The 26,261-nt window shown below is 40.8% G+C and overlaps 1 protein-coding gene across 6 annotated transcripts in view; it reads left to right on the forward strand.

The window, feature by feature from the left end:
- The first annotated feature begins 4,480 nt into the window (after positions 1–4,480).
- The window catches only part of LOC138184918 (uncharacterized), a 104,803-nt gene continuing 83,022 nt past the window's right edge, over positions 4,481–26,261 (forward strand). For 3 of the 6 annotated variants that reach the window (XR_011174447.1, XR_011174449.1, XR_011174448.1), the window contains exon 1: positions 4,483–4,715. The gene's annotated coding sequence lies outside the window, so the exon portion shown is untranslated. Of the gene's footprint in view, positions 4,716–26,261 lie in introns of all 6 variants that reach the window. The other 3 variants (XM_069123382.1, XR_011174446.1, XR_011174444.1) reach the window with 3 other exon arrangements.

Below are 26,261 nucleotides of genomic sequence, written 5' to 3' on the forward strand. Positions count from 1 at the left end.
GCAAGCCAGTCATTTTGATGGATTTACAATGACCGATCGGCGAATCGTACGAGATAAATTTGTAAATGTGACAAGTCCTTTTTATGCCAGAGGAATAAAGAGAAAGAGAGAGAGAGAGAAAGAGAGATAGGAAGAAGGAACACACATTATTAGCGTTATAAACGTCAGTTTAATGCTTCGGGATATACCAAGGAAAAAATAAACGCAACCGCGGCAGAAAATTCCTTTTCCACGGGTCAAAGCAGCCACGTCACCGCTCGAGCATCCGATCCTCGAAGGTTACCACTCCACGATTCCTTCCTCGATCCTTGCCACATCCACTCAACCCTACATTTCCTCATTTTTCAACGAGGAATCATCACCTGCTACGAGATACCCTGTACACGTTTCGCTGCCTAAGTGGGGGACAGAACTGGATTTGAAAGAGCGAAGAAGCTAATAAGAACGAAACTTATCACGGTTGGCAAGCGAACGATAATTTAAGAGTCGAAAGAATCGAATTTACAATAAGAATGGAGCGTGAAAGGGTGAAAATTGATCGAATAGAAAAGGCGGAAGATATAATACGTGTTCTGTTACGCACGATCTTATGAATACGAACGCAAGGAATTTCGACTACAAGAAAAATAATCGTGTTTTCGCTAGATTCTTACGACTGTTTATTCGCCTAGTTTCGTCGCGAAAGACTCGCCAAGATTCAAAGATCGCGTTAATTTACTTCTATCTCGGCAGGATCGTCGATGTCCTTGGATCTGCTACGAGTTTCTAGGCCAACTTTACTCTCGTTTCAAGGAACGTTTCAACGAAAGGAAAGACTTGGCCGCGAAATTTGCAACGAAACGCCCTATCCATGTCAACGGCGACTCTCTCGTGTTCTTCTTAAACCCAAGAAATTTCTCAGCGCTGGAAAAACACGATTAAGTAAAAAACGATGTAAGGAACGCAGCAGGGTTACGAACGACAAGGAAAATAATCTTCTTAATCCTAAAACAAACTCCGTACGCTCATCCGCGTTACTACGATCCATATTTATAGGAAAAAGCTGTTCGAGAGAAAAAGCAAATGGCTGAACGAGGCCGAAACGTCTTGCACGGTGCCTCGAATCTCCGTGGAACGAGTATAGGATCCGTTGCAGAGGTTACAAGGGTTCCCTTCGAGGGAATTCCAGGAGGAGACGGCCACGTTCCCCGGAAACGACAACGCGATCCTTCCATTTACACCGTGTCACGACGAGTTCGGGACACCGTCGGGAGAGAAGCGGCCGGGTAAACGAGATAAATAGAGGGGGAGGCCCGGGGGACAGAGGAATATATTTGCATGGGCGAATTGGAACACCTGGATGCGCGTGTATGTCCGCCGAGAGAAATTGCACAGAACGTCCTTGCTCGTTCCAGGAGAAACCGAGGGCTGGTTAATTCGAGGAAAGTGTCCGGCTAATCTGTGCTGCGATTTTCTCCGATGACTTCCACCAGCTCCATCTTCTTCAAATCGCTTTTTTAGTTATATTCTCGCTCCGTGTGTGCACGCGTTTAAATTCCTGTCGTTCATTTTAATACCAGAAATATACACCAGTTCTCCCTTATTTGATATTCGTATCCTATCCTTAAACGAGTATTATACTGGCTAGTATTTTACGTAGTTTTGAAAGAAAATTAAAAATCTACTTGTGTAAATAGAAGTGAGTAAGTAATTCAAAACAACATTAAATTACGTTGTAACGTTGTGACGTACGATATCGATGTAACAGACACACCACGTACTATGAAAAAGAACATATGGTATCAAGAAAATGTATTCGAACCAAGACTAACCAACCTATCCTATGCTACTTATCCTTCTCTAATAAGTCTAAATATTAAACTCTCCCCTTACATTCTACCCTTAAAACCAAACAAAACAACGTTTCACAGACTTTACTTTTATCCTTCGGCAGTCCTTCTGGCATTCGTAAAAATAACAGACTGGAAGATTTCTGGGACCATTTAGCCGATTCAGAACGACTAGAAAAAACACACACGGAAAGAGGCTTGAAGGTAAGAGAGAAAAGCGAGAAGCAGCTGGCTGGATGACGTCACTACCTGTCTTACAGGCTCTGCCAACACCCCTTGGGGTATGGGTCAATCCTGGTACACAGCCGAGAGTTTTGTCCAACTATTCCAAGTGGCGCAACTTCATTTGCGACCGGACCACATTTTCCGGAAACGCTATACGCGGTGACTGCTAAGTTTCCTCAAGTATTTCCACAGAAGGTTACATAACGTCTCGACGTGGCCTGTCTCTATGCGGGTATAATACACGAAGGCGAGAAGGTATTCCACTTGCAAGTTTTGTAGGAAAATTGAACGATATGCCATTAAGGACGAAGGCATTTTCCTGTTGTTTTGCTACTGAAAGCGGCCAACGAGCCGATAATTGTGGTATCGGAGATTTAATTGAACAAGCGGGAATCGCAGAGTTTGACGGAGAACGGTGAACAGTGGGGAAATTAATCGTTCGGAAATGTGAACGTTCGAGCGTCCAATTTTTATACATTCGAGAATTGATATTTTTATGAAATTAACGTTTGGAGAAGGATCGAAGCTGTCGATATTTAATTATACCATGAATATCGTTCTTCGATTATTTGCAACGATGCGGTAAAAAAAATGGCATCCGTATCGATGAGGAAAACATTTGAAAAATACTTCCTCTCTATATTGAATTTAAAGTATTTTCAAGTATAGAATTATATGCACAATATTCGTACGGAATATTTTAGTAACGTGTATCATTCGTTATCCATTCAACAGAGATAAATATTGATTAATAATTGTTCGTATGGCATTGGTAAACGTCTGAAAAATTGTGCGCAGCGATAAAGCGAACACCCCGTACATTTTTTTTTTTATTTGCCATTATTTATACTTTCTATATAGACGTAGAACAATCGAAGAGGAAAAATCGTGCGAAAAAACGATTTCAGTTATAATCGAGTAAGCACATTCTGCCAGCTAATTAAAGTTAGTAGCTGTAATTGCGCAGCGCTCTGTATATATTATTATACCCCGCCATTATCTAGTATTTGTATGAGAATAATTAGCGGAATGATTGTGGTTAACGACTAATTAACGAGGTTAGTATACGGGCAATCTTAATGTACACCATTGTAGCACGCCTTCAAATGGTTCATTTTCAACGTTAACGTAAAGTTAGTAAATGGCGAACTACAATTTTCCTTTTATATAGCTTGATTCGTTTTAATTCGTTCCACTATTCCATGTAACAGTTCTTGGATAATGAACGACGCAATCGATCTGTCATTTAAATTTAAGCGCATGTCGATGAAGAATACGTTACGCAAGATGATGTCACGACGTTGACTCACAGGTTCATTTAATTTAATGGGAAAAGAAGCGTAACGTAGGTTAGTGTCAGACGAACAAGACGAATAAAAAATATCTGGAAAGAGGTTATACAACATACGTAATAGAAATAACATTTAAATATTCTTTATAGATTAGGTTACGTAAAATGTTCCTTAACCTACGCTTAAATGACAAATAGATTTTCGTCGGTATCGATCGTCGATAGACGATAATTCTAGATTCAATTTGTTGGTAATTACACAGAAGTAATTAACTGTTCCGAACGTTTACGACAGACTTAACCTCTTAATGCTTTGTACGATATGTACATATGTTACATACTAAGTGTATCCATTTTGAAGGAGATTTGTAATCATGAATATCTTAATCGATCTATGTTTATTACATTATATTCAAATAATATTGTTCATTGATTCCAAATGTTATCAATATAATCATAACAATCGTGATTCACTACAGTGTTAATGAAATTTCAAAATATTTTATGTAACACATACGATATATGTGCATATACGTAAAAGTGTTTCTATAGTATGTATTCAAATGAGCCAGTGTATGATTCACTATTATTATTATATTATACGACTATATAATCTTTTGTTAATAATTCGAGCATTAAAGTGTTAAACGTACATAAAACGCAGCCAGATAAAGTTACAACGTTGTAAGATATTGCAAGTTTTATAAACTACCGTTAGTCACGATACATCATATAAAATAAGGTTATGTACGAACCAATATAGCGAAGACCACTTCGTAAATCCTTTTGTTCGAATGAAACACACCCGTAAAAGCATCCCATTGCGAAAGGATCGGTCGTTCACGGAAGAAAATGTTAATTAAAATGCTTTACGTTCCGATCGCGTTTAATCGCCGTTAAGGTCAACGGTTTCCGATCGTCGATACACACTACTTCAGACGCGTGTACTTATTTATGTACTTGTAACAAATATAACGTAATTCGAGCGCTTAATATAAGAACAGCGAATCGAATTAAAACGGGAAACGTATCCGGTTCTACGGCTAACGGCTAATTACTCGACAATAAATTCGAACTACGATTGAACGTCGCGTCGAATCGAATGGTCGCATGAAACGAGAGATCGATTATATGTGCGAAAGATGCCAACGACCGGCGGCCGGCGACTCTTTCTAAGTGGCGACTCCTTTCAACCGTTTCTTTCTCAAATTATTATCGACCAAGTAATTCGCGTAAACAATATCGTAACGTCTTCTCCGAATTTACTGCTATCGTTGCGTCAAAGAAATCAACACGGATTGTTTTCATCGCAAATATAAGTGTGAACTTTCTACGACTTTCCACGGCATGTATTCGCAAAGGAAATTAAGGTTAGTCGTCAACAATATCGATTCCACCATATTGAATTCTTGTTTCTTGTTATTAAAGCGTGCGATAATCTAAAAAACAAATAGTTATTAAAAGAATACATAACAGAAAAAAAAGATGACAAGTTCTCGTTATGTTATCAGTCTTTTAATTATTTTCATACTTTCTTTATAACGCTTATATGATTGTAATACAAATACTCGAGTGCTTTCTCACGTGATTTCAATCATTGTATACGGGTAGGTATTCCTGAAAGAATATATATTCTCATGTTTTTTTCATTACACTTCCCGTCGTCGTACCGTACCGTACCGACTAACAAATGGTTATAAAATTTTTGAGTGATTTCAATTTGGATACAATGGAGGAATAGCGAATAGGTTGCGAAAAAGAATGGTGTCCGGAGAAGAAATTAATATGGCTTTCAAAATGCTGTCTCCGCGTCGGATATACGAAACCCGCACGTTTTCCTCCGACCAGATGGTCTATTCACATAACACTCCATTCAACTTCTTCACAAACGTCTACCATGTTCCCAGTGAGCTTCCATTAAACTTTCAAAAATATGCCGAAAGTTTACCCCTTTTAATGGAGGCTTTAATAACTCCGCGCGAAGAAGTGTCTTTTTCATTCGATTCCTTTTATTACCGAAACTTTTAATCACTCTTCCATAAAGGATATTCGTCTTAAATCGGTAAAATTTAGAAATATTTTGCATAAAAAAACAGCAACGATAGTTACGAGGTCGACAATTTCAAATTTCGTTGCATATACATACATACGGTGACTACGAATAGTATCTATTCATAACCTTAGTTTCCAATCAAGCGTTTTTCTATCAGGTTTTCATTTTTATAGTACCATATCTGTGATATCGTAAATAACATCCATGACAATGACAAAGATTACGCGATATATTCGATACTTCGTTAGTAGAGAAAATTGAATATCCACTGAACAAAAGTATCTCTCGGTATCAGTTTAATCTCAAAGGGTTAGAAAAAAAATTGACAACCATCGTTTTTAACGCGAACTCTTAAATCCCACGCACACAGAGAGCCATAGAGACGCACGACGGCTGCCCAGTCGAGACTTCTTCGAGACAATCGCGCGCGTCTCACGGATCGCGAAGAAATCGCATCGTCGCGTCGTCTAACCTCAATGACACAATCGAGCGGAGGCAGTGAACTTCTCTCTGGCGTCGGACTATTTCAAGCTCTCTAAACGCGGCAGGACAAGAGAGAGAAGAAAACCAGTTCACCGCGCGCGTAGAGCTACGTGACTTACGTAAAATATAATACGCTTCCGAGGGAAGACGCGTCGTAACACACGTAAATACGTAGGGGTACATACATACACGTATACATAGACATAGACGTACACGTACGTCATCACTTGGATCATTACTCGCAAAGGACAAAATTCATCGACTTACGTCAACTGCAAGCTCCACTCTCAATCGATACACCACGATGTCTCTCTTGCACTCTGTTCGTCTGCGTTGCTCTTTCACAGCCGTTCGCTTCGTCCCTTTGTTCCTATCGTCCCGGTAGATTCTCACCAATAAACACCAAAACAAAACCGAACAGGGATAAACGCATAGAAGAAAGGAAGGAAGGAACACAGGACTGTATATTTTCAACAGGATCTTCCTTCGTCACGATAATCACGGAGAACGGCGAAACGATAGGAAATAAGAGGGGACTAGCACGAATAGAGAGAAAGAAACAAGAGAAAAACGTCGAACACAACACACACGCGGGCCGCGATTCCGGCGCACAGCTGGTGGAACGTCGTCGTGCGCGTTACGCTGTGTCGGCCACTCGAAACTCCGGCTGGCGTTTCAAGGGCAAGGCTAACCCTCGTCGTCGAAGGAACGCGGTATTATCATGGCTGTACGAACGAATGGTAACGCATCCAACGATGTGAAAAATGGATTATACAACGAGTGACCTTGCCGCGAACCGAACCGAATTTTCGTCGTAGAGAATCGCAATCGACCTCGGTCGAGCTTTTGTTCCGTATCAAGAGAAGAAACCGTGCTCGTCGCGAACCGACTCCCTCGATGGACGCGACGATACTGAGGCGCCGGCGTGTTTATTGCCCCCACCACCAACCGCCCCCCGCTGCTTCTACCGACCTATCCCCACCACTCGCGCTCTCCTCTTTCCTTCTCCGTTTGAACCATGTAGGACTCTTCCCCTATCACGCTGCTCTCCCTACCACCAGCTTCCCATTCGACCCTCTCCTACCTTCATCCCGGGGTCTCAGCTGTCCTACGGGTGTTCTGCTTCAAAACCTGCTCCCTCCTACTCATTCTATCGTTTTATCCTCGTTCCTTCCGCGTCCTTTCCCTATTTCTATTCCTGTCGCTCGCAACCCTGATCCATCCACAACGTCCTTGTTCGCTAACGATTCCCCTACGTTGTTCCTCTCTTTCGTTATCCATCTCGCTCTTACCTACGTCGTTTAAGTTGGACCGTTCCTTTCTTTCACGCGGTTGAATTCGAGTCATAAACTGGGTCGTTATGTTCACGGTGGTACACGCGTGTTTTCGTCGTTCCTCGAGCTTTTTCTCGAGTTTTCTAGGGAAGAGGAATAAATACCATGGCGAAACGTATTGAAAGCACAGAGCTTCCCCTTGGAATCTACGCGCTTTAAAGAGGGTAAAGCCTGACCGAGGATTAGCCGACCGAGTCTCTCGCGACGAATCCGACGTCAGTGACGTAAACTGCGCCAAGGATTCACCCTCTCGCGAGACCAGCGACTATGCAAATGTAGGCTGCGCTGAAAGAGCTGCGAATGTCGATCCTGCCACTTTCCACCCGGAGAACGACTGGTCGGAATGTGCAAGGGATTCTGATTTTTCTATTGTTTTATCTTATATAATAGAGCCCATGTAGAATGTGATGAACTTTCGCAGATTCTTTTTTTAGCGAAGGGTCAAGGTGACTTCTTCACTGGAGATCGTAATTTATAGTTTAAAAGTTAAAGGTTAATCCGTTTGCCTAGTCGAGTGACATTCAATTAGGTGTACGAGTTCGATTTATTTTTAATAGATATTCTTCTTTACTGCAGGAGGAGAAAGTTTTTTTTTTGCGAGATAGGAAATGCTTTTCTTTCTTTCTCTGCGAGATGTGGTAAAGATGAAGAGCGATGCATAGATGGAAAATTGGTTTAGGGAAGCTGCAGTTGTTTGATTGCACTTGTAAACAGTTTATGGAACGACTATTCGATGGAGGTAGAAAAATTTAGTTATCGCGCGATCCTTTCAGTCTTTTGCCGGACCAAATTCAATTATTCTCCTCAATTAACCTAGTTTTACTTGAAAAAAGGCCGGGAACACGTTCTTCTACACCGTAGTTCTACGATTCCTTCGTAACGAAGTTTCTTTTATTTACACACCTAACAAACCTGCGTAAATATTGTAACACGGATTCGAAAAGTAAATCAGCGCGGCAGACATAATCCGTGCGCAAACGGAGAAACTAGCTTCGAAATAATCCGAAGATTTTCTTCTCCATGTTCATTTTTCACTCCAATTTTATCTTCTTATAACTTGATTTAGATAGTAAATCAAGCGTACTAAAAATGTTATTATTTTACCTAAAGTCACGTGCAGCTTCTTTTTCATTCTGATAAATAATTTATTTAAGCAGATACCTCTTCAAAATTCTTATACCATTTTATACCACTCTATAGATAGAAACAACGTCCTCATAAAAATTCTATTTTTACCAAGGAAATATCCTTCTGTTATATCCATTTGGAATTTTAACAACGATTACACGTATCTAAAAAAAGAAGTCAAATTTTACACGTTCGATCCTCCTTGTTTTAGACTCTCGCGAAATCCATACGTTCGCCAAAATCTGCTTCCGTCGACCAAACAATAGAGTTCATTTGGCTCGACAGCAGCGTTCGACAGAGTATCATATCTACTACCGTAAGAGACGCAAGTCAAATTGTAGAATTTAATCCGCTCTTCTTTCGCTGCTCTACAAAAACAAGATTTAATAAATCGTACGTAGTTTCATACTGATTTGCAACTTCACAACCGTACTGATTACACGTGTTTATAAAAAAAAGGAAAAAAAAGAATTGCCCTTCCTTTTTCACTCGCTAATACTAGTCCGTATCAAAGAATAATTATAACAGAATTTCAACATTTTTACGTTCATATTGACTATCCTCATTTATAAAATAGAAAAGGAAAAACGTAGAATTGTACGCTTGGATCTTTCGTTTTTCCACTATTCATGCAAAAACACGAGCCTCGGTAGGATTCTACTTCTGGCAAATGATCTGCCGTCGCATCGAATTAATCGTTCTCCATTCTCAATAATATATTCGAGGCACGTTCTACCGGAAGCCGCAATGCGATCGTAGGAGCGCTGCGGATAAAAAGCGAATGTTTACGCGACGGAAAATATAGCGATCGTTTAACAGTAAATCCTGCACGATCGCATAAAGCGGTCGGTTAATCCGGCACGCATAAACGATAGAGTATAGCACTACGTTTCTCGGACCCAGTAGGGATAAAAATGATATTGTGCAATTATCGGGCATTCCATGCTTTTTTAGCAACGTTGGGAAAAAGAGAGAATAAAAAAAAGTACACCTTCGATACGGGACCTTCTCTTCTTGCTAGGCGAGACACACGCGGCCATTTATTACGGTATTCATTTATTAAGACCACCTGGGATGTGTGCTGTAATTATACTGCCTGAAACTGCGTGAAACCAGTTCGACAGTGAGCCTGGCGATAACTAAGGGCAAGACTTGCTCTGTTCCGATCTTCTCGGATCTTCGCGATCGTGAAATGCCCAACCATTATTGAACAGAGATTGTCTCGTTAACGTTTGACAAATTTATTTTCCCGACGCGAATTATCTTTCAAGAGTTTCGCGAACTTTTGAACTTATTACGCTACAAGTTTTGTAATTTAATTGACACGCAGAATTGTAAAGTGTATAAAGTTCTGACGAAAATGATAGAGACGAGAAAAATTCTGTACTCTATCGTCTTCTATCGAACGATATTTTATTTCCTGCAATTTGTACATTATTTTCTATCGTTCTTATACCGCTTGCTTTCTTCTTCTGTCTTTGTGTCTAGAATTTTCTATTTTTTATTAAATGTATATCTGAACAGCGGGTAATCATTAGCGCGATAATCGATGTTGGATGTTTCAATTATCGTTCCAATTATCGTTTCTTCTAATTAGTTTGTCGATTCGTTATTTTTAGCTTCTTCTCATTTCCGACATTATCACCAGGCACAGCCGGTTCTCGGCTTCCTATTATCACCTCGACCATTTGCTATTTGCAACCGGTGTTACTACTCTTTATTGTTACGACCACTTTTATCTTCACCGCGTGGTGGATTGGTCACGCAGCTTCGGTTCTTTCGCGTATCCTTCCCGTAATCTTGTTTACGTTCTTCTTTATCGTGCGACGTTCCCAAATTTTTCATAAGCTTTCGGGTCATCGATGGGTTTACGCTAAGCTGAATCTTAAACCTTTTCTTTTCTTTTTTTGAAATTTAATCAGCGGTATTTTACCCTTTGAAAGTCTACACGTATAAGAAAATGTTGGATCTTTTGTCGCAATAATACACGGTCGTTCCACAGCTATAACGACGTAACTGCGATTTGTGAATTTTGAGACAAACGTGTTACTGGTATAGTACCTCAGCCGTATCTAATCGTCCCATTGTAAAAGTTTCCCAACGTCCCCAACATGCCTGGCCGCTGGATTATTATCGCATTTCGTAGCAATAACGACACGCGAGTATCATTTGCGACTAAGACACACTTCAAAGTAACTGTAGAATGCAACAACAATGTCGTGTATCGCGACATTACGAAACATTCCACTCGTTATTTCATTACGAGATTTTACTCAATGAAGTTGCTTTCTCTTCGTCTGCCGGAAGATCACCTTTTCGCGGTTTTTATACTCTATTTTTTATACTCTACTTTTGCATAAAATATAAAACACCGTCAAATATCGCAACAGTTTCGCCACAACGCGAACATCGTTGCTCAAATTAGAGCAATCTATCGAGGTATCGTGTGACGCGTAAAAGGTAACTGAATTTTATCCTTTTCTGCCACATGCAGAATGAAATATAAAATATGAAATATGAAATATAAAAATCAGCGGCTCGTGCCAGCATTTAACTAAAGATCGACCTTCTTCGGAGGAATGTAACGGGTACAGAGAGAAGGCGCGAGCGAACGATTTGGGTTAGACGATCCGATGGACGATAAATTATGACTTGTTCCGGAAACAATCGGCAAGGTGAGACCATCTACGACGCGGCTTGCATTCTAATTTCCGCCGCGCTGATAGAGGCGCAGCTTTATTACCCTCGCATCTTGTTACGATGAGTCACGAACAGGTTCCGCTTCGGAGCGGCGAATTTTAAATAATTTCAGCTTGTTATTCTTTCGCGACACGATGCTGTCATCGACTCGATTTTACGCTATGCGGTCATCCGCCGGCATCCGACCAGGAAAGCACGACGAAGATCGATCGAACGTGATTAATAATAATAATTCCGCTCGTGAAATGCATCCGGTTTCTCTTATTGCTTGCGCGAAATCGTTCTTGACGCGGCAAATTTTTTCATGAGAATTTGGATAACGTAGAAGATTCGGTTTGTTGTTTTAACACGCGCAGCGGACGTTTAGTGTGCACGTGCGACTCGGTTAAGCCAGGTTTAAAGGTAGACTTAAACTGGCAAAAAGTAGAGAACGAAGTTTATGGATTTTTTGTTCTTATGGGACAGATTGAAGTGGCTTTGCGTGATGCATCGCATGGTACGTCGCGTGTTTGTCCCGGAAGTAGTGGCGTTCCGAATATTTCAAGAACAGTTCTGTTTTTTTTTTTTTTTCTTTTAAGTATGGTGATATGTTCGCTTGAAATACGAGCCGATGTACGTTTTTATGCATTCTCTGTTTTATTTTCTGTATTATATTTTAAGGTAGTTGAGCCTGAAGGAGTCGGTTTACAGAATGTTTTAGCTTTAATTTTGCAAAGGAATATGGTAAATTCGTGGCGCTGTGCTTCGCAAGAAGAGTTGACAAATATATCGATATATTTTCCTAATAGGAGATTTTATGGCTGCGACTTAATTCAGTTGTATGAAACGCTTTGTAGTTCTCGAATGGGAACTGGATTTATTATAAGGAATAAATTTTATACGCGGAAGATGATAATCTTGAAGAGAATAATCATGCTGAACCGGGCAAAGTTGGAAACGAATGAATCATAAAGCGAAAGAAAGTAGCACGATACGAGTGAAAGCAAAAGGAAGAGGACAAAAGATTTCAAAGATAGAAGAAACGAGGAACTAGATTATTCTTATTTCAGCGATCATTTATTATACTCGTTCTTCCTTTGTGTTTATCTTATTATCGTATGATGTTACGGAATTAAATTTGAATAAATTCAATTCCTCGTTGTTAACAAAATATGGACTCGTTGTTTCGCTATTTCTTTCAGTAATAAAAAAACGAATGATTATTTTAGTAAAAACATACAACTAGTGACACTAGCGTTATAATAAAATGTTTTACTTTCTATCAAATTTATCTTAATTTTTATCCTATTTCCAAGGAAATGAATTCTCTGTTCCACAAAAATTCAATAAATCCTTTTTATTTATTTGCGATCCGTACCTTCCGGCTTTTGACGTCTTCCGGCTATGCCTTCATTTGCGATATCTTATCTTGTCGTATCTTATACACCAATATACTCGCCACAAAACCTACCTTCCTGCCCTTATAATCGCAGTAAATTAGAATTAAAAGCAAAAGTAAGCTCAACATAGATCACAATTTCAACCCAAATGAAGCTTAAACGTATTAAACATAAACCTACCCTACGCTTGTTCTTTTTCACACATCTAATGACATTTCTATTGATATTGATATTTCGGACAGTTCTAACAACATTCCTATTCTATTGGATTGGCAACTAAGTGATTGCGGATTCTGTCAATACCATCTAATGAGAAAATCCGCAATCACTTAGTTGCCAACCCAATAATACTATTCTAACGATATATCGTTACGCGCGTCTTTCTCGTCGTTCAAAACGAATTCTATAGTCGCAAGTTAATTAATTAAACGCAGCCAAAAACTGTCGCGTAATTCAACAAATGTCTAGAACAAAATGATAAAACTACCAATATTCGCGACCTGAAATTGTTCGCTCGTGAAATTATCGTTAAAGTTATCTTGGAATTATCGCGACATCGTTTTTCGCGATAAACAGCCGAGAATATCAGACAGTCGAACAAGATCACAGACCGTGAATTAGTTCGTTTCGCTATCGCCAAGCCTTTGTAGTCTTCGCGCTGCAGATTACCGCAGATACCAATAAAGTTATCTGCGGTTAAAATCGAAAGTATACGCCGCCGGCCTGGATTACATTAACAATTCAGTCATGGTGTCAGTCATGGTCCGTTCAAACGTTATTCAATGCTCCTAGGCGTGACCGGACCGTGAACGTTCGAACACCATTGCGGAGAACGTGGCCCAAGTAACCGGAACCGTTTCGTCCAACATCGCAAACACTCTGCCTTTCTCGCGGTGATCGGTACACGCGGAAAGATCAGCAGATCCGAGGTGTGCCCGTGTCACGAGCTCGTTTTACCTTTAAAAAGTGCCAAATATACTCGCGCGTACGCGATTAGCGTAGGCGGTATTAAGGCAAATTCGATGAATCATAGAGCTACCAGCAAGCATCATCGCGACTTTCTCTTTATGTTTCGTCATTGTAGTTTCAGCTGGTTACAAGTCGCGTTCTTCGAACGGAGAATTTTCTGAGAGAAAGTTTTGCTTCTTTCGAGCTAAGCAGCTTGAGATCAATTTTACAAAACCAATGATTTTAATATACACAAGCGTGACTACTTCGTGTTGCAGCCTGCAACAGAGAGGGTTGGATTTGTTGAATTTCCAGATTCCAGAGGCTTCTCATTAAATTTATACAGAATTTCATGCACGCGAGACTTTATTCGTTGCCTAAATCGTACACTGTATGTTCGAAACACGAACTCTACCAGATTAACAGAAACTAAATGTTTAGCTCGTGAAAACAAGGATTCTCCTCGTATGCTAATTTCCCTAATCTGTCATCTTATTCCTATGCATTTCGTTACATTGCTATACATTTACAACGTAAGAACGTATTGCTCAGACGTTCTAATCTCATTGCGATGCCATTTCCAAATCCAAAAATTCACGCGTCCTTTTCATTTGCACTTGTAGCTCTATCCTTCAACGTTGATAGCAGATCGAGGATCATCCTTTGCCTATTGTCCTCTGTTCGATTTTCTCACGTATTGTTTACACAAAATAATAAACATGAAATACGCATTGTTTACCGAAACAAGTAAGTTGGAACTTACCATAGTGGCACGAGTCGAAGGAAGACGCCAAGGTTGTCAAGGAGCAAGACAAATTGTATTCCAATCGTTTATGCAAAAGCCAGAATAAACAAGAGAAATATCTTCTTTCAGCCAACAAGCCGCCGCTGTTGATAACACTTTCTTTTTTTCTTCTTACGATACGAGATATCAAGCGACAAGAAAATATTTACGGACGTCGCGGCCTAACTTCTTCGACCTATCTATGTCGTATTCGTCGAAACAAATGCCAAGTGATTCTCTTTAGCAATTGACGTAACGATAGAACTCGTAGATACGATTGCGCCAACATATACCGGGTAGACTCGGAGATAAGCTGGTTTTACGTTAGTCCAGTTTGGCTGGATCGAGTAATTACGTTTCACTGGTTCGACTACAGATCGAACGATGTCTACGTTGTTCCAGTCTTTTAGCAACCGTTTTCGAAACGACATTGTCTGTACTGGCGATCAATCAGAAAAAGTAGATTTTCCACGAACGACGACACTGTGCTGAAACGAATAGACACCGTTTACGCTGTTCCAGTTACAATCCGGTGGCGAACTGAATCACTGGACCAGGACGCTCCTGGACCAATGTAGAACCAGCTCTACGATTGCTTCGCATCTTCCCTTTGATTATCCTCTTTATTTCATATCGCGGTATTCCTCACATGGTATTATGCTACGTATATACGTATTATTAAATTGTTGCAAAAGTTTCTTTCGTTTTATTATTTATATATTAATTGTCTATGATCCATTTTGTAGTAATAGAACAAAATACAAAATGGATCATAGATAATTGAATGAAATAACATGGCACAAACAGCTTAATGCAATATTGGAGGTGTCGAAGAGAAAACCGGATAATTTTAGAATCCAAATGAAAACTCATAGCATCGTCGATAGCCGATGCTTCACATACCATATTTATGGGAAATTTAAAGATGCTGAAATGTAGGGATTGCGCACAGTGACGACACATCTACATACGAGACATCGTCGAACGTTCGACAATTAACAGAAGCAGATACCAGAACACCCATCGCCCTCCGTTTCTCTCGTTGAAACAGCCAAATAACAAAATCCATCTGTTCAGAAGCATCCAGGATAAAAGGAAGATAATTTTACAGTTCGCACGAGCGCATCGCCAAAAACAACAGCGAATCGCCCTAAATTCACTCGGGCTTGCTCGTAAAGCTCGCTAATCTCGCTGCACCATGCAGCGTGCCACGAGCTTTTGTATTACCTTCAGCTTACACAGGTCACAAACGCTGGCCGGCCGTGTAGCTTGGCATAAATCGCGTCTCATTTTCGTCCGCGGGCGACGCGCACGCGGCAGTAAACGAATTTCCAACGGTCGGCAATGGCCACGGGAACCACGGGAATTCGCCTTTGAGCGCGTTATTACGCGAGTAGACGACGGACGCATCACGGTCGCGTGCGTTTCACGCCGGAAACCGTGGCCGCGGTCGGTGAACGTTCCCGGAAGCCGCGTGTTTCACCTCGTGCGTCGCGCCGTAGAAAAAAAAAAAAAAAGAAAAGAAGAAACGGAAGAAATTGGAAGAGCGCACGCGGCTGCAAATTTTCTGGGATTCGTCTCGCGAACCTTGTAACCGGCGTGTAATTTAATCGGATTTAATTAATCGGTGGAGCGGAGCACGGCTGGCCGTCTCGCGGGGAAAAACTGGTACTCGGAACCTGGTGCGCCGCTACTTCGACGTAAATCGTCCAGTTTTTGAGGGAATTACAGATGAGACGGGTGGTTTCCAGTTTGCTCGCGGGTTTCCCTCGGTGAACTGTACACTGTCAACGACGCATTGTTTTAGCTTCTTTGGATAAGTCATTTCTTGGACGCGCGTAATTTCGAGAATTTCAAGGTCGACCAGGCGGAGGGCACGAATTACGAATTGGTGGTAACGATCGTTAGGGGTTATGAAATTTCTTGGCGGATTTTTTCTTGCGGAGAGAACTGGTTTATTGCTCTCCTTTTCTTTTCTTTTTTTATCTTCTTTTTGGTTTTCTGAAGAAAATTTCGGGGAAGGGGCAGCGACGAATGAATTATGAAATGGTAGTAACGAGGAATTGGATGTGCAGGTGTTTCATCGTAGGAAGTTGTATTCCGATTTAGACAATCAAAATTATTTTTGGAGATTACTGGTACTTATCGTTAGTGCTACTGTCCGACCGAAGCTCTTGACTGAGTTTTCAACGTATCCGTAAATAAAGCTGCGTATACGGAGCTTATTGCGCACAGCGTGCAATGATAATGTCGAGAAACAAATAGTATTTTATAAGGGAAACTAATTTTGAGTTTTGGAGGGAATCGCGCGAGTTTCGAAGTTTCCACGAATTGCATGAAACTTGTATGAAACGAAGACGAGAGTTGTTTGAGAATTTTGGGGATGATACAGTGGTGATACGAGTTGGCAAATAATTATAATATTCAAAAGTAAACGATTCGATGGAAAATTACTTGCAAGGAGAATAGTTTTAAATTTCTCGAGTTACACGACGTGTTTCCGTTTAAAGAATTTCCGTAAGAAATCAGGCAAAGTAGTGGAATAAGCTAATTGCCATGGATAGGTGATCAGATATTTCAAAGACAGAGTTTCTGAAGAAGAAAAGATTTAAAAGATGACAAACCATGTAATTAATTCAGATAACAAGAAGGATTACGTGAAACAGAGATGTTAACATACAAGATCGATACCGATATGATCTAATTATCGAATGAGATTGTGCAGATTTTTCTACGGATGCGAGTCTAAGGAAGATTCTTAGCTGCTTAGAAATTGTTCGTTTCGAACACGTTAAGAAACGTGCGCACGATCGTGTTAAGAAACAGATAAAAGATAGAAAATGAAATATCGCTCTTTTTAAACGCGCAGCTTCCTCCTCAACCGTATTATTATGCCACCGACGATAAAACACAAGTCACGCGTAACACTCTGTACTTATCAATAACGATAAAATTTTATCGTCATTCCGAGCTCATTAAAGTCTGCTTAATTACCGCAGCATCCTCCAAATCACGATCGACGATCTCTATAACCGTATCGCGAAACATACGTTAAAATCTACAGAAAACGTAACAAAGGAGACGCGTTCCATTGTTGTTTCTACGGCACGTAAACCCGAAAAACTTCTCACCGTTAAAAACTTTCCAATTCCCCTTGACATCTCTCGACGACCATACTTTTTACGATTTCAATTAATAATAAATTGTTAAGTTTATTATTTAAACACCTGCATTCTGCCTGAAATATGCTCTCGTTACTAAAACTCTCAAGAGGATCTACGAAAGTACTTTCAGAAATATCCCCGTGAAACAGGGTCGAATAATCAAATTGCCTGTTGGTTGCCGATGATAACGTAAAACACGTTGCGTCATAGGCTTTTTTCTCCAGTTTTTCTACACGGTAGCATCTCTTTGCTTATCTAAATAACGTCCCCTTGGATTTTATTGGCCGCAGCTGTCCTCCTTCGGAGTTGGTAACCCCGATGCACACGATACTCATCGACGGCTGCTTGCGATCGTCGACGAACGTAAATCTTCGGCTAGCCAAAGGTTACCTGTCTCCGACGTGCTGTATCGTAATTTTCAAACAAATCGTTTCAACATTTACGTACGATATCTCTCGATTCTCCGTCCTAAGGTTTCTCGCGTTCGTGCGATCTCGTTTCGTTTCAGTTTCGCATTCGCTCGAATTTCGCGTAGCTTTATTTTCATAACAAAACTACGCTGTATATCGGACGACGAATTCGTGGAATCGGCGAGGAGACCAAATTAGGAAATTGATCGAATGCGTGGCGAACAACAAGGACGACAGGAGCGGCTTCGTGTGGGAAAATTGAACTTTTGAAGGAATAGGAAGAGGGACAAAAATCTAGGGAAATGTCGCTTCTCTGAAATAACGATATAATTATGCTGTACATATTTACGTATATACTATATGTGTATATATGACTAAAGAGACACTCGGTGATCGTCGAGGTGATATTGGCTTGGCAACTAAATGATTGCGGATTTTGTCAATACCATCTAATGACCAACCCAATAGAAGGTCGACCAAAGTGCGGTTAATTTTAGACGCTAATTAAAATTTGGTCCGCGGCACTGGGATCGTACGAGAGGCCTCTGATCGATTTTAAGTCCTTGATTTGGTATATATTGGTATATATTGACATATGTATAATTTTATGTGCTAGACTAGGTTAGCTGCGTAGCAATGATACTTGCATGCGAATATCAGTGTGTGCAAGTATGTGTGTGCGCGGCGTCTGGAAAACAGAAGAATGTAAACTGTTCAGTGAACAGTCTGGTATGGAGGAAAGTGCTGAGACGCGTGCAAGTGTGTATCGATGAATATCTTTGAAATCCTTTATCAAATGAATATATAACTATTGTAATATCAATTCTAAGTGAAAATTTAGCGTTCCTGTACCATTATTTCGGCTATTAAGATCCGAAATCCTCAACGGTATATTTCTTTCTAAACGCGGTATGTACAAACGCGAGAGAGAAACAGTCACCGAGAATGATTTAAAGTAGAGCGCTCCTGGAGACTGTGTTTGCGAGCATCCACGGTGTCATTAAAACGCGGCGATTTATCGTGATTTATATCACGGCTGTCGGATTTAATGCGACGGTCATCCGATTATGTTATTACAAGCGTGGGCGTCATTTTGATATACGTCTTCGCAGCTCTTAAAATATGCACACGGCGTCCGTGTCCCCTGTTCCGTGTATACCGCCATCTCCAACCCTCCAGATGGAAATTTATGCGCGTAAGCGCGCGCTCGTCCGCTCATTAACCGTTTAATCGACCGATCGTTTTATGGGAAAGGAGTCTACCCGGTTCTTTCCCCCGTGTCTTTCGTCGAATACTTGGCAATTTTGCCAGACGATTCTATACCTCGTTACATATTTCCTTCGCAATATTTCCCTCTATCTGCCAGCGATTTTCTATTTAAACGAAAGCCTTTCAGTCTGCAGAATAGCGCCGAAGCGATAGAATCTTCGCGCGAGTAACGAGCGAACTGTCGCTTCGGTGTATCTTCGAGATCTAAAAACTTCAGGTATTTTGATAATTTTCTCGATCTCGATCGATGTAGAATCTCGATGAAGATCGACAGATCTTCGGAGAGTAGCATCGAAGTAGTAGAATTTTCGCGAGTAACGAGCGATCTATCGCTTGCGCGTATTTTGCAAATCTGGTAGTCGCCGATTATGTGAAACAGTCGCAGGTTCCGTGCATCTTGACGATCTCCTGAATATTTCCCACTCGCAGACGACTTTCGAATTCCTCGAATCGAGCAAAGGAATCGAAATTTGGCAAATAGCACCGAAGCGACGAGAAGTCCCTCGTAATTCAAAAAATGTCTAAAATTGCATACAAGTTCGAAGCGGATTTTCCTAATTTTCCGATAAGCTTGAGAACTTGCGATCCGCATGTTCGACGGACGAGATGTTTCGCCACAAACTTCGTATCTCTCGTTCTAATTTCTCCATTTCTTCGGTAGAAATTTCATACCGCGGTCACCGATATCGCCGATCTGATCGCCAAGCGGAATCGCCGCGACTGCGAGCTTCGCGTAAAATCGCCATCCTTCGACGAAAGGAGAGAATACTTTGACGTTGGAGAACCCTGACGTTTTTAGAGCGACGTAGAAGCGGAGGCAGCCACGAAAAGTATCGAATCAATATTTGTTATCGGACGAATTCCAGATGCTCCGTGCGATTTCGCCTCGCAAAGTGGAATTTGTTCGTGCGTCAGCATTAAACTTCAGGTTTCGCGTGGGCGGCGGTGCAGCCCCGGTGAAATCGATTAAACCGCGCGCTGAAAATCGTACAACGTAAATACACAGGCGGACGGGGTGGGGCCATTCTCTAAAACGAGATTGCGTAACAAGTTACAAAACCGTATATTAGATTCTATCTTCGACTTTGTTCTCACCGCCGTTTTAACGGATATTAAAGGACATTTCCGATGGTTAAAACGAAATGAAACAACTTTCTGAATATCACGCAATTGCTGCAAGTAACACGGCAATAGTATCTAACTCGTTCAAGAACGCGTTTAACGTTGTTGCGCTATTTGAATTTCTCCCTTTCGTTTCGACAAGTCGAAATAATCATCGGATATAACGGCGCTTGTCGAGCTGTTCGAGTCTGTAATATCGAAATGAACCGAGAAAATCGCCCGTTTCAATTATTATTTGCGTCTTTGTTCGTAGAACCTATTGGCGATCCGGTGTTCTAATTAAACAACGCAATTTTCCCTCCGTTTCCAGGCTCCGGTATATACAGGGTGTCCTGGGTTTTAACGCCTGAACGTTGTCGATTTATCGTAGCTACGAGTCTATTGTAGATAAGAGGAAAATGTTACGTAAACGTAGGTCGTTTAAAGCTTTCTCAGCAAGTTGCGACAAAAGTATGAAATACGAAGGAAACGGCGCAAGACTCGCCGCTTATTTACCTTCGCTCTGCTTATTCAAAGATAGCTGATTCTCCATCTCGAGATGATCCAGTTAGATACCAAAGTGAAACGAAATAGAAACGCAGTTAATAGATTCTATTTTCGGTCGTTGTCAATTTCTCGTATCGTCAACAACGATGGATGTCTCTCTCTTTTTTCTTTTTTTTTTTTTTTTTTTTTGGTTGTGAGAGCCTGGCCACTCTGTGTAGATAAGCGATAAGTAGACCGTGGACTTCTCCGTGCGATTTCACGTTTTCGCGAAAAGGACCGAGGAAATGGAAGTCGCATGGTAATTTGTTTCGTTTGCTACAATACTAAATTTACGACGAGCACCTCGCTTTGAATATTTTATACATTTTCGTATATTACGCGCGTCGCCTGATTTTTTTCCAGCTACAAATTTGTCAGAAGCGGGTAAAAATCCGGGCTCTAGCGAATAAGTAACAGCAACGTATACAGATGTGGTAAACGAGATAAGTTACGACCATTTTCCCCAGCAGAGTCGTTGAAAAACGTAAAATTTCTGTTGAAGATTAGGAGATTTGGAATAGAGCGGCGTTGGATCGTGTGAACGAAACATAAAATCCGCGCTTAGCAGGCGTAAAATGTTTTTAAACACGTTTGAACGACATGGTTAAACGTTGTTTCGGGTGAACATTTTTCAGTTTAGCGCACGCAAGTATTTGGTAAAAGCCGCTACAGCACGAAGCTCGCGTAATTAATGCATACAAAATAGACGAAAAGGAGATATGTTAGGTCTTTATTTTTTAGAGTTTTATCTTTCCAGTCGGATAACGCAACGAAAAATCGTATTCGCGTGCGAACAACGATAACATTTTTCGGCGTTATGCTCGCTATTACGAGTAATTTCCTGATGTAAGGTTAAATACCTTCCGAGCTTACGCTGCGATTTCCAACGCGCAGTATTCATTCGCGTAATAACGATCAGTATTAATTTCCAGAATTGTTCAGATCGTACCGTACTTCCTTCCGAGTTGAAGCTTCCTTTCCAAACTCTTCCTTTCCTCCTTCCTTTTATTCTATTTTCCAATTTCTATCATCCTATCTTTATTTCTATGTATTATATTATATTTCTAGTTTCCTTTTGCTGCAGTTTCAGAAAAAAGCTAATGTATAATAAGCTCCCATTCGGTACTTGCTACATCTTTTTCGTCAATTTTTCAATTTCCCTTTGGATCGAAGCGTTAGATTCAACTAGAGTCAAACGTACTATACACTTTTATAATGCAAGTTACGGTGCCACGCCAAAATAATTTATTTATAATTCTCAGTGAGAATTGATTGTAAATAGTCTACCAAATAAAAAAAAATTTTTTTCAATTTCATTATATTAGGTGGTCGGAAAAGTTTCTTTCGTTTTATAAGGAAATAATGGATACACAACGTTTTTCGTTTTATATTATTTTATCGAATCACGTAATGATCGAGTTTGTTCTATCAAATTAAGGATCACATCGTTCGACAGATTAGGTTTCACGTTTGTATAAAGATGCGTTGTTGTAATAGACGTGTCTGTAAAAGAAAGATACTTTCCGGACAACCTAATGCAAACGTATGTACAAGATCGATATTCGATTCCAAAGAAACAAATCAATTACTTTCACGCGATCATTCGTCGCGAGAAGATGACACGAATAACGGTGGATTGCAAGTTAAAAGAAACAACGTTCGTAGTATCGTTTTTCTGCCTTTCCAACTTATACGTCTGATGCTTCAGAGTCATAGTAAACTCATCTATCGCGATAACATGATACAGACAATAACAGTAGATTCAAAAAATGATTATAGAAATAAGAAAATTTCTAAAAAGTAATATACACGCGACGTGCCATCTAACTTTATCACCTGGAAATTATCTCGCTTGCTCTCGATAATATTAATCCTTTGCACTCCAAATTTTATTTCAATTTCGTTACCAGTAGCTGCCAATGCTTTGAAGTGTTTTATTTGAAATTTACTTTAGCTAAAAAAATACGACAATTTAAACGAATAAAGGAAGAAACAAATTCAATTAAACACCAGTTTTACTCGCACTATTGTTGTATTTTCTAATTTTCAAGCGTATGATATATCTTGAAACAATTTCCAAGATGCAAGATGCTGCTTTTCTTTTGCACGTTTCACAAAAAAAAGGTAGACATGAAAGAATGTCGAATGGGACTCGACATAGGAGTGCAAAGGGTTAAAAGACGTTTCATCAGCAAGTTGACCAACAAATCGACGTATCCCAAACGATAAAGTTAAAAGAGACATCCTGTATAACAATAGGAAATTAAAAAAATCATAGCAACGCGTCTAACATCGTCGCTTTTCTCCATTTATCGACTCGATCGAGACGCCTGCCGAACGTCTGAAATTACAAAATTATATTATTAGAACCTCTGCTCTACCAAAAATCCAAACCTTTTGCATGGAAACTTTCCTTCGGGACGACAAATTAATTTCGGTCGGCGGAATCGCCGGGCTCTGATGTTATTCCTCGGACGCGGAATGCGTCGATTCACCGTTGCGGGAAGCTGGCTGATCCGCTGGTATAATCTGGTCGGCAGATCTCGACGAGAGGCAAGCGTAGATGGCGAGTTTAGACAAGGGTTGCCGCTAAATGGATTCGAGCGGGGCGAGTAAAGCACGACGAGCGAGCGAGCGAAGCTAGACGCTTTCACTCGTAGCTGTGCAGCAATTCGACAGGCCACGGAATCGCGATTGCTCTGGCGTATCGCGACCACAACGACGACGACGTTGAAAGCGAGTCGCGTGGTAAAAGCGTGGCGAACCTCGCAAAGTGTCTGCAGGCTCTCTGACACGCGGACAATCTCGTTACGCGTCGAGCTGAAAAATTCAACGCTTCTGCATGTTTCTCGGCGAATGATTGTTCCTTTCTTCGTCGCCCTGTCGCATCGTTTGCTCGTTACAAGCGTTAAAGAGTCGATCAGAGAGACTTTAAACGGATCTATCGACTTGTTGGATTTTGCAAAATAGTCGGCGATGAGGTTCGAACACTCGCGCGTATTACGTGCGTTATACGGAACGTTTCGAAACTTCATTAGCATTCTGATAACATTGGACTATAGTAATTACGTTGATGCAGTTGCAAACTAATTTGCAAACGTGTACAGAAGCTACAAGATATTTAGCGCAAGCACGCGGGTACGTATTAGGTTGTCTGAAATGTTCCTCTCATTTTATAAGGAAATAATGTGTTTTATCGTTGATGTGGTCACCACATCTAGGAAAACTCTTCGTCTGGTCTTTTCAGTTTTCTCAAGCACTGAAGCCATCGACAGCGTATAAATAATAGACTGGGACGATGGCAGACCATAGACAGTAGACAGGCGACGATGACTCCCAGGTTTTCAGTTATAGGGTAACACTAGGGTTTTCTTTTATTTATTTATTGAAATTTACAATCAATTCTCGCATTGAGAAGGGTAGCGTGACACGAGGGTAGCGTGCGGATTTGGACCAGCTCAAATTATATTCCTACTTGTACTTACACTGCTGTGTTAAAATATATTTGCTACTTTTCAATCTATCCACGCGTTCCTCTGTTCGTACATCTAATAATCTCAACATTTATATCCGTTTGTTGAATTATGCACGAACATAATAATAGAAATGGTACGAAATGGATTATACCCAATTCAATAAAATAATATAAAACAGAAATTCTTGTTCGTCTATTATCGTCTTATGAAAGGAAAGAAACTTCTCGGACAACCTAATATATCTCGCGGCGATGACGAAAGCGTGCAAACAAGCAATTATCTGGCATATTAACGAGCCTCGTTTGTTACGTGTCTAAGACAATAGTTGATGGGATTCAGAACGTGTATTAATTCTTCGCCAAATGTGTATTTGCAGTAACTTCTACGTACCTGTTTATACAGAGTATTCAGGCTATTACTTTCCAACGTTTCTCCCGCGAACGACGAGGATCAGTGAAGAGATGAATAGTTCAAAGTCAACTACACATGTTCACGATAACATGATTTTCGCAGGTGCAGAAATCCACGTACACTTTTTACGGTTGCGATACTTCTTTTAAGCGAAAACCTACCTTTTCTTTGTATACGTCGAATGTTCTCGTAATTCTACGAAAAAGAGTATCGGACCAACACGATGGAAAACTGATCGGAAGATATTTTAATTTCGTGGAATATCGTAGGACGTACAAGGACCGATGTAATGCAACGTAACTTTTCGTATTTACGTTTTCTTCGTCTCATATAATAATAAATTCTAGAAAATTAAAGTTGAGAGAAGTCTCTTAAACCGGTCAATTTTCCATCGTATTATCGTAATACATCGTGGTGGAATGACGGGAGCATTTGATGTATACGCAAAAAAGGAGGCAAGTTGATATACGCAAAAGAGAAAGAGAGAGAGAGAGAAGAACTCGTGCAAGATGCATGTGCAATTTTACACTTGCGAGAAAAATATTATCGCGAATACGCAGTTCACTTCCAGCCATTCATCTTTTTCCCCTTTCATCTTTCCCTCGTTCCTACTTGCCTTCCGTTTACGGAAAAAGCTACGCCGGCAACACTAATAACGTGAACACCCTATATATACACGCACATTGCCAGATCGGATTCACATTTTGCCCGTATAATTATGACAGTCGCGTCTCGTCGCAGTGTCGGTGAAGTTTCCAAATGTTTCGCATAATACGCACACGCCAGCGTCTAGCCGCTCTCTGCGCCTATGAAAATTCCATTTTCCTATACGCGTTGTATGAATAAATCTCGTGCGAGAAACCTACCACGGACGAACGAAGGATTAAGATTAATTTCAAGAATTCAGTCGATACGTTGTCTAGTGGAATGAAAATTCCGTAGAATGGAAATTGACGCGTGAAACGAACGAGGCAAAGGTAAACGTAACGCGATGTTTATTGGATCGGTGGCGTCGCGCGGGCCAATTACACCGCAAAAGTGGCAGCAATAAGACGGGCCTGGCTGGCTGTTTCGATGAAAAAGCCGTCCCGATGATCGGTCGGAAGCCGGTTTCCTCGTGGCAACCCCGCGGTGAGCCAAGTGAATCCAGGCTGGATGAATATTCAACGGCGTTCCACTTCGTTGTCCCCGTATCGGCGGCCACTTTAATTCGATCGGCGGCGATGAAGCGCGGCGCCCGCAAAATTTCGACTCGAACCAGCTCGAATTTATATACTCGACACTGGTCATGGACCCTTCAAGGACGTACTTAATTCGCGGTCGCTTTTTACCACAGGGGATAGCCGCGTGTTTTTCATCCGACGTGCGAACGGAGATACGGGCAGAAGATCGGTCAACACGCGCGCGTTACCGATCCAACGATTTTTAGCGTTTAAAATTGCCGCACTAGCAGGAAGTCTATGGATCGAGGCGTACAGGAACACGCGCTAATTTTACGAAACGTTGGATTTGTATTTGATAAGAGCGACGAATAAATGTGGTACGTATGTACCGCGGAATAGATAACCGTTAGCAGTGCGATGAGAAAATTTGTCGCCTAAAAGTTACAGAAATTCAGTGCACAGGTTTTGAAAATAAATTAAAATATTTTTTATCTAGCACGAGACAGATATGCTAGATATAGATATACTAGATATGCATGTGGTAACTTAAATGGGTCTTAGAGTAAG

This window comes from Bombus flavifrons, chromosome 11 (assembly GCF_040668555.2).
Source record: "Bombus flavifrons isolate JBK064 chromosome 11, iyBomFlav1_principal, whole genome shotgun sequence".
NCBI classification, from domain to species: domain Eukaryota; kingdom Metazoa; phylum Arthropoda; class Insecta; order Hymenoptera; family Apidae; genus Bombus; species Bombus flavifrons.